This window comes from Chlorocebus sabaeus, chromosome 17 (assembly GCF_047675955.1).
Source record: "Chlorocebus sabaeus isolate Y175 chromosome 17, mChlSab1.0.hap1, whole genome shotgun sequence".
Taxonomy (NCBI): domain Eukaryota; kingdom Metazoa; phylum Chordata; class Mammalia; order Primates; family Cercopithecidae; genus Chlorocebus; species Chlorocebus sabaeus.
This window is the reverse complement of record NC_132920.1, coordinates 14,937,374-14,946,433: the sequence shown is the minus strand read 5'-3', so window position 1 is coordinate 14,946,433 and position 9,060 is coordinate 14,937,374. Positions and strand designations below refer to the sequence as shown.

At 43.2% G+C, this 9,060-nt stretch overlaps 1 non-coding gene across 1 annotated transcript; it reads left to right on the top strand.

Annotated features, from left to right (window-relative positions):
• Positions 1 to 8,694: 8,694 nt before the first annotated feature.
• Positions 8,695 to 8,757, top strand: LOC119626934 (U7 small nuclear RNA). The gene has a single exon (XR_005243106.1). It is a non-coding gene; the product is annotated as a U7 small nuclear RNA (small nuclear RNA).
• The last annotated feature ends 303 nt before the right edge of the window (positions 8,758 to 9,060 follow it).

Below are 9,060 nucleotides of genomic sequence, written 5' to 3'. Positions count from 1 at the left end.
TATTATCAACCATAGTCACCATGTTGTACCATAATCTCAATAACTTATTCTTCTTGTCTAATTGAAACTTTGACCACCTTGACTAACATCTCTTAATTCCTCTCTTACCCCTCAATCTCCTAGCAATCTCCCTCAATCTCCTAGCAACCATGAGTTCAATATTTCATAACATTTATTTTTCTTATTTTTGTTTCATCAAAATCATTATTTTGTTATATTCACAATTTTTACATAATTGTGCTTCATGGATTTTAGTGCTCTTTAACAATTTCTTTTAGAGACGGGGTCTCACTCTCTATGTTGCCCAGGCTGGCATTAGACTCCTGGGCTCAAGTGATCCTCCAACCTCAGCCTCCCTAGCAGCTGGGACTACAGGTGTATGCCGTCACACTCAGTTGATTTTTAACAAATTGAGTGTACTTTAATGACAAAATCTAATGAAAGTACAGTTGACCCTTGAATCACATGGGTTTGAACTGCATAGATCCACTCATATGTGGATTTTCTCGCACCCTCTGCCACCCATGAGAAAGCAAGACCAACCCTTCCTTTTCTTCCTCCTCCCCCTCCTCAGCCTACTCAATGTGAAGATGATGATGAAGACCTTTATGATAATCCACTTCCACTAATAAGCAGTAGATATATTTTCTCTTCCTGTGATTTTCTTGATAACATTTTCTTTTCTCTAGCTTACTGTATTATAAGAATACAGTATATAATACATATATAAAATATGTGTTAATTGACTGTTGATGTTATTGTTAAGGCTTCCAGTCAACCGCAAGCTATTAGGAGTTAAATTTGTGGGGAGTCAAAAGTTTTACATGGATTTTCAACTGCATGAGCAGTTGGCGCTCCTAAGTTCTGCATTGTTCAAGGCTCAGCTGTAAATGTTAAAAAGTGAAAAATCAAAATTATTTTTCACATGTTTTCAAATTGTTTTCTAAAAATTCAAAATTTGCAAAAGCAAAAGGTAAAATACGAATTATAATTAAAATGTGTAAAGATTTCAAAATAAAAATACTTTAGGCTGGGTGTAGTGGTTCACATTTGTAATCTCAGCACTTTGGGAGGCCGAGGAGGGTGGATCACCTGAGGTCAGGAGTTCGAGACCAGCCTGGCCAAATGGTGATACCTCCTTTCTTTTTTTTCTTCTTTTTTTCTTTTTTTTGAGATGGAGTCTCACTCTGTCGCCCAGGCTGGAGCGCAGTAGAGCAATCTTGGCTCACTGCAAGTTCCACCTCCTGGGTCCACGCCATTCTCCTGCCTCAGCCTCCCGAGTAGCTGGGACTACAGGCACCCGCCACCATTCCCGGCTAATTTTTGTGTAGTTTTTAGTAGAGACGGGGTTTCACCGTGTTAGCCAGGATGGTCTCGATCTCTTGACCTCTTGATCCGCCTGCCTCGGCCTCCCAAAGTGCTGGGACTATAGGTGTGAGCCACCGCGCCCGGCGTGAAACCCCCTTTCTACTAAAAATACACAAATTAGCCAGGCATGGTGGTATGCACCTGTAGTCCCAACTACTCAGGAGACTGAGGCATGAGAATCACCTGAACTAGGCAGGCAGAGGTTGCAGTGAGCCAAGATCGTGCCACTGCACTCCAGCCTGGGTGACAGATATTCTGTCTCAAAATAAATAAATAAAAATAAAAATAATTTAAAGAGAGATAATATTTTTATTTTCTTTGTTTATTAGTTTAATTACATCTTACTCAATGTTTTTATAAAAATAAAACTATTTGCAATTCTAGCGTTCTATGTCCATCCAGTTGCCAATATTAAAGAATTAGTATCACTGAATTAGTATCATGGTATTTATACTCCTACAAATATACGTTTGTAAGTTTAGAGTAATATGAGTTGTTTAATATTGTAGAATTGTTCTCGGCTGTCATGTGCAACATTTGGAAAACTGTGCTAACTTACGAGTAGCTTTGGAATCACTAATTGGAACAGACAGAAGCAAGAAATGATGCTTTGTTATGCCAGAATCTATGGCATTTATGCAGCCTGAGAGGGAGTTTTTGACAAATAATTTGGAATTTTACCTTCACTTAAAGCTTCTGCTTTTCAAGTCTTCTCAGCACTTTGAAGGAGGGTCTGTTGCAGATGTTGGCAGTGACAAAATTCACAGATGTTAATGGTGCTGGGATGCAGTTGTCCTGTGAGGGAATTAGGTAGGATGATGGGGAAACACATCCCTGGGGCTTGAGTGAGGTCAATCTGAATGCTGTGTGAGGCCTTTTAATACGTGGGCTAGGCAGAACCCTCTAGCTGGGACTTCCAGCCCACACTTCTGAGTCTGCTTCTCCAAGGCTCTGATATGAGTTTATGCCGATGGCAATTGCTTTTCTAATTAGCATAGTGAATGTTGGAGATGGTGTTCTATTGCTGAAATCAGTGGCTTGTTGTTAGGTTGATGGATTCTAGAAATGGGCTCCTGGTGAAATTGTAGGTACTCAGCATTTGTGAGTTGGTTGGAATATTTTAAAGACCTCCTACCTTACATGAACAGAGAGTAAGAATGTAATGAGTTTATAGCCTATATACATGGGAGGGGTTCCTGAGGCTTGATTCTGAAGGGACCCAAAATATGCTACAGCAACATATGCTACTTTGGTATATTGATGATCTTGAGCTGAAGACAAGTGAGAAACAGCAGACACAGGAAGAGCTCTCTGCCCTCCCCATATCTGCCTAAGAGCAGGGCATAACTTTCTCAAGAGAAAGTGCTTTCCTTGCACCAGGAAAAGGAGCACAATTCTTATCACCAGCAATGGAGAGTCGACAACAAGACGAATCTACATAAATATACCTTACTAAAATAATCTTAATCTTCCATTAGTTTCCTCTATATATTTCCTAGTCACTTTCCCACAACTTATCATCTCTAGTAGCCTAAACCCCTTTTCCTTTGTCTAGTCACTTCCCACAGTTTGTCACCCTTTGCTAGAATGGTATATATGACCCCGTGTGTAAATGCTTCTTTGGATTTCTACTTCTTTTTTGTGAAACCTCTGTGCATGTAACCATAACATCAATACAAATTATGTCTTGTCTTCTGTTCATCTGTCTTTTGTCAGTTTGACTCACAGGCCCCAGTCACTGAACCAAAGAGGATAGAGGGAAATTTTGTTTCTCCTACATGACTTTTTCTTAGTTAAAAATTTTAATGTTAATGGTCCAAATAAATTGTTTTAAACTTATAGTCATCATTCTATGGAGAATTCCATGTGCAAAATTTTATAAAGAAGGACTAGACATGTGATCACCTCCAGTGACTAATAGGGAGTCTGCAGAACCCACAGCATTAGCTAGCAGGTAGTGATTGAAATTTTCAAAGGCTTTGGCAGTGAGAGTCAAGTGGACAGCCATCCAGGCTGACTCTTGTGCATTTTAGTGTATCGGGAGCTTGATATCCCGCACTGTTTTTAAGCATTCCAGTATTGACAAAGATTCTACTTTACATGGCCTAGGCAACCAGTGGCACTGGCAACCGATGGCACTGTGCCAAAAGCTGGCAATGCTGCCTGGGGGTAATTTTCACTCCCAGTGCTGTAGGCTCACTTGCTGGGCCTCCAGCTCCTGCAGCGGCAGTACTGCTCATATGTCTTGTTCATGTGAACATCCCTGAGCCCTAGCCCAGTGCTTGGCACACAACAGGCACTCAGTTAGGATTTTTAATGTTGCAATTGAGCAAATTTGACTTTTACTCCCTTCCACCCAACAGCTCTCTCACACCTGCGGGCTTTTCTCTTAAGGGAGCAAACTCCACCCCTCCTCCCTCACCCCCATCCCCACTGCCACCCCATTGCCCTAGTTCTCTCCAAGACCCTTGGGACAGATCCCATTCAAACCTGCTTACTTTCGTCTACTCCCCAATAGTTAAAACTTCCTCCTTTTGAGTGGAGCTGAATTTAGCTAGGAAGATAGCAACCTGATAAAAAAAAATAAGTCACTCTAAAGTTTTACCCTTCTGTGGGAGTATTTGCATTTTAAAAGGTAATTTGGTGTTGGAAATACTTTGCTAGATAGGCCCTGGGTAAGAGGGACTTTTAAGCCTGAGGGACTTCCTCCTGCACCTTATTTAACCCAGGCTGTTGGGATTATAAATGAATCCACCCAAACCTCCAGCCGTACTCAAGGCATGGTAGTGCATGGACAGCACCTGGGAGCTTGTTAGAAGTGCAGGGTCCACCTCAGGCTACTGGAGCCCACTGTACTGGTTGAGAATCTGTATTTACCTTCAAGTTTGAGACCACTGAGTCTCTATCCTGTGTTCCCAGGGGCATATAAGGATGCACTCCCACAGGTGAAAACAATGGGTGTCTTGGTTCCTCACTTGGGAGAACTCTGTGATCCTTGCACTACGGTTATATATTTTATCAGTAGTTTTCAATTTATTTATTTTTTTTGAGACAGAGTCTTGCTCTGTCACTCAGACTGGAGTGTACTTGTGTGCATATAGCTTGCTGTAACCTCGAACTCCTAGGCTCAAGTCATCCTCCCACGTGAGCCTCCAGGGAGCTGGGATTACATGTGTGCCACCACACTTGCTAGTTTTAAAATTTTTTGTAGAGGTGGAGCCTTGCTGTTATTACCAGAAAGGGGTCCCAATCCAGATCCCAAAAGAGGGTTTATGGATCTTGTGCAAGAAAGAATTTGGGGCGAGCTCATGCAGTAAAGTGAAACCAAGTTTATTAGAGAAGTAGAGAAACAAAAGAATAGCTACTCCACAGACAGAGCAATGGTATGGGTTGCTCAACTGAGTACACTTATGGTTATTTCTTGATTATATGCTAAACAATAGGTGGATTAATAATGAGATTTCTGGGAAAGGGGCAATTCCTGGAACTAAGGGTTCCTCCCTCTTTTAAACCATATAGGGTAATTTCCAGACATTGCCATGGCATTTGTAAGCTATCATGGTGTTGGTGGGAGTGTCTTTCAGCATACTAATGCATTATAATTAGCCTGTAATGAGCAGTGAGGATAACCAGAGCTCACTTTTGTTGGTGTTTTTGTTTTGGTGGGGTTGGCGGTTTTCTTTACTGCATCTTTTTTTTTATCAGCAGGATCTTTAAAAAATTAGATTTTTAAAAATAAAAAAAAAAAATTTTAACTAGCTGAGTGTTTTACAATTTTTTTGAATTAAAAAAAGATGTAAATTCCCGGGCTCAAGTCTGAGCAACAGAGCAAGACCCTCAAATACACTTGGCATCTTGTGGTACCAGTCCTGATGACCTATCTCATCCTGTGACTAAGAATGCCTAGCCTCCTGGAAGTGCAGCCCACTAGGCCTCAGCCTTATTTTACCCAGTCCCATTCAACATGGAGTCGCTGAATGGCTCTGGCGCTATGTTTCCTAGGCTGGTCTGGAACTCCTGACCTAAAGTGAGCCTCCCACCTTGGCCTCCCAAAGTGCTGGGATTACAGGCATGAACCACTGCACCCAGCCTCAAAGTTTCAAATTTTTACTGTGCATGAGCCTCATTCGAGGGCACTAGTTAAAAATGCAGATCGCTTTGAGAGTCTGACTCAGTAGGTCTGGGATAAGGCCCAGGAATTTGCAATTTTTTTTTTTTTTTTTTTTTTTTTTGAGACAAAATCTGGCTCTGTCGCCCAGGTTGGAGTGCAGTGGTGCAATCTTGGCTCACTGCAACCTCCGCCTCCCAGGTTTACACCATTCTCCTGCCTCAGCCTCTTGAGTAGCTGGGACTACAGGTGTCCGCCACCACACCCGGCTAATTTTTTGTATTTTTAGTGGAAACGGGGTTTTGCCGTGTTCACCAGGATGGTCTCGATCTCCTGACCTTGTGATCTGCCCGCCTCAGCCTCCCAAAGTGCTGGGATTACAGGTGTGAGCCACCGCACCCTGCCGGGAATTTGCATTTTTAACAGGCAACTCAGGTGACTCCTAGGAAGTTGCATTTTTAACAAGCGACTCAGGTGACTCTGGTTTCACACTCTGAGGAATCTAGTCCTTAATCTGGTCCAGCCAGGCTTGGTAATTCATGAGGACTGCAGAGTATGCCACACTGAAGCCTGCCTGAGGAAATGCTGGGACTCGCCTGGAGCTTCCTTAAAAGCCCTAAATGTATAGTCTAAAGCCCTTGTTATTTACAGACTGGATCTTCTGCCTGTTGCCAGCTAAGGAAATATGAGAACTTCACATTTCAGGGTTGGTTTAAGGCAAGTAATTGGAAGTTATGTTTACCACCTGGGTATCTGTTTTACTCTCTGCAAAAGAAATGCGATTTTTTCCCCCACCGCCTGGCCTCTGTTTCTCTGTGGCTTTCCCTCCTGCCCCTGGGACCCACCCTTGGGCTGTTCACACTTTTGGAAGCCTGGGGAATGGCTGCTGACTACAGCAGGCGAAAGCTTTGCAGGTGGTTGATAGGGAAGGAGATGGAATTGCATCAGTTTGTTGGTCTCTTCTGAGTTATTACGGAAAATGAAATCGTTGGCTGTGGGGAATTAATTGAATATGATGAGCCCAGAACTACTAAGAAAATACCTGTCCCGAGATGTTCTGGAAAGGAACGCTGCAGATTGCATTTCCAATTTGCCATTCTTTCCCTAAGTTTTTCGCCAGTAGGACTGCTGAGACAAAGGGTAAATGTGGTGACACATTAGGTGACGCTAGCATACATATATTTGCAGAGAGCACGGATAGACAACACGTGCCATTTGTTGGCTGTTCCTGAGTGTGTTTAAATGAAGAATCAATGTGTCAGGATTGTTCACGCTGCAATTCTGAAGACTGTGATTGTTTCTTAGGCTTTGGGTGTCTTTCGTAAAAAGACTGTTGAATATTCCAGAATGTGTGTTCTATTAGGAATGTGATAATTGCAACCATGTGTGATGTGGCAGTTCTTTCACCTGATGAGAGGACCTGGGAGAACAAAGACAGCTAGGAAGTTCATGTGTATTTGTTGTACAAATTAATACAAACTAATTGTATTAATTGTTGCTTACTAATTAAGCAAATTCCTAACATTCTGTCTCACCCAACACTGGGCTGAGATGTAGTCATCTGTGCCTCTTGACGTTTGTCCTGTGGTGCCTTTTTCTCAGGGAGAAAGGCAGTTACTGTTTTATGAAAATGTCTAAAATGGTCACATTTTAGATGTCCTCATACAGCAGGGGAAATCTCATTTGTTTGAACACCTCTGCCCAGTCCTTCCTTGTAAGCCCCAAATGGTGCCTTGGCCTTCCCCTTGATGGATTCATTGTGTTGATTTAAGCCAATGTGGCAGAAAATCTGATGTCATCTGCAGCTGCTACACTGAGATTCAAAGAAGCAGCCATTAACCCTTACAAAGATCCACATGACGGCACTATGGCCTTTCCAATATTCTGTCTGTCAATAACCATCGTGTGAGTCAGATTTCTGTATTGTCTTTAACATTTATTGGGCATTGGCAAAGGAGCTTTTAGCTTTTGCATACGTTTAATAAATACACATTTACTGAGGCCCTGCAATGTGCCAGGCAAGTATGTAAACTCCGCTATGTCTGTAGTCTCCCTCATCTCTAGGTGCCTTAGGAATCCCCCAGGCTTTAGGAAACCTTTTGGTCCATGAGCCCCGGGGAAGGAATTTCGCTTCTAGGAAAGGCACTGGGAACCCTTGATGTGCCCCTGCCGGGATGCTGTCTCTCACACTCCCGCCGAGAGCCCTCCCAGGATGAGAGGAGGAGGATTCTGGCATGGACAGTGATGCCATGGGGCAGTTGCTGTGGTAACAGGAGTCCTCATGCTGTTGGAGTAGGGTCTGGGGGTCCTTAGGACTCTTTTTTTTTTTTTTTTTTAGACGAAGTCTTGCTCTTTCACCCAGGCTGGAGTGCAGTGGGGCAATCTCGGCTCACTGCAAGCTCCGCCTCCCGGATTCATGCCATTCTCCTGCCTCAGCCTCCCGAGTAGCTGGGACTACAGGCACCCTGCACCACGCTTGGCTAATTTTTTGTATTTTTAGTAGAGACGGGGTTTCACCGTGTTAGCCAGGATGGTCTCGATCTCCTGACCTCGTGATCCGCCGCCTCAGCCTCCCAAAGTGCTGGGATTACAGGCGTGAGCCACCGCGCCCGGCCAGGACTCATTCTTAGAGGTCAGGAGGAGGCCCCCAAGCCTGATCTCTTATATTGAAGTTTTTGGATACCCTCAATGGCTACTTTTTTTTTCTCCCATACTAAAGGCAATTCTGAAATTTATTTCAATTTTAGGAATTAACGTTTTATTGGATGGGTATAGTGGCTTATGCTTGTAATCCCAGCATTTTGGGAGGCCAAAGTGGGAAGATCACTTAAGCCCAGAAGTTTGAGACCAGCCTGGGCAACATAGGAGACCTTATCTCTACCAAAAAAAAAAAAAAAAATTAGATGGAATCTTTCAGTTCTTTTTTTTTTTTTTTTGAGACAGAGTCTTGCTCTGTTGCCTGGGCTAGGGTGCAGTGATGTGATCTCAGCTCACTGCAACCTCCGAACCTCCACCTCCCGGGTTCAAGTGATTCTTTTGCCTCAGCCTCTGGAGTAGCAGGGATTACAGGCATGTGCCACCATGCCTAGCAAATTTTTTTATAGTTTTAGTAGAGATGGGGTTTCACCATGTTAGCCAGGGTGGTCTCGATCTCCTGACCTCGCGATCTGCCCACCTCAGCCTCCCAAAGTGCTGGGATTACAGGTGTGAGCCACTACGCCTGGCCTCAGTTCTTTTAAAGTTTGTCTAGCAGGCTTTCCAGTCTTCACTGGAAAGCCCCCTAAAGAAAAGATTTAGTAGGGCATAGTGGTGCTTGCTTGTAGTACCAACTACTCAGGATGCTAAGGTGAGATCTTTGAGCCCCGGGAGGTTGAGGATACAGTGAGCTAGGATTGCGCACCTGTGCTGCTGCCTGGGAGAGAGATACCCTGTCTCTAGAAAACAAATGATTAAAAAAAAAAAAAAAGAAAGAAAGAAAAGAAAAAACCCCAAACCATTTTATTGACTGCAGTTACAAATTCAAAAATCTAGATCCTTCTTATATTTTAAGTTCAATTTAAGAATCCTATTCTAGCTATCATACT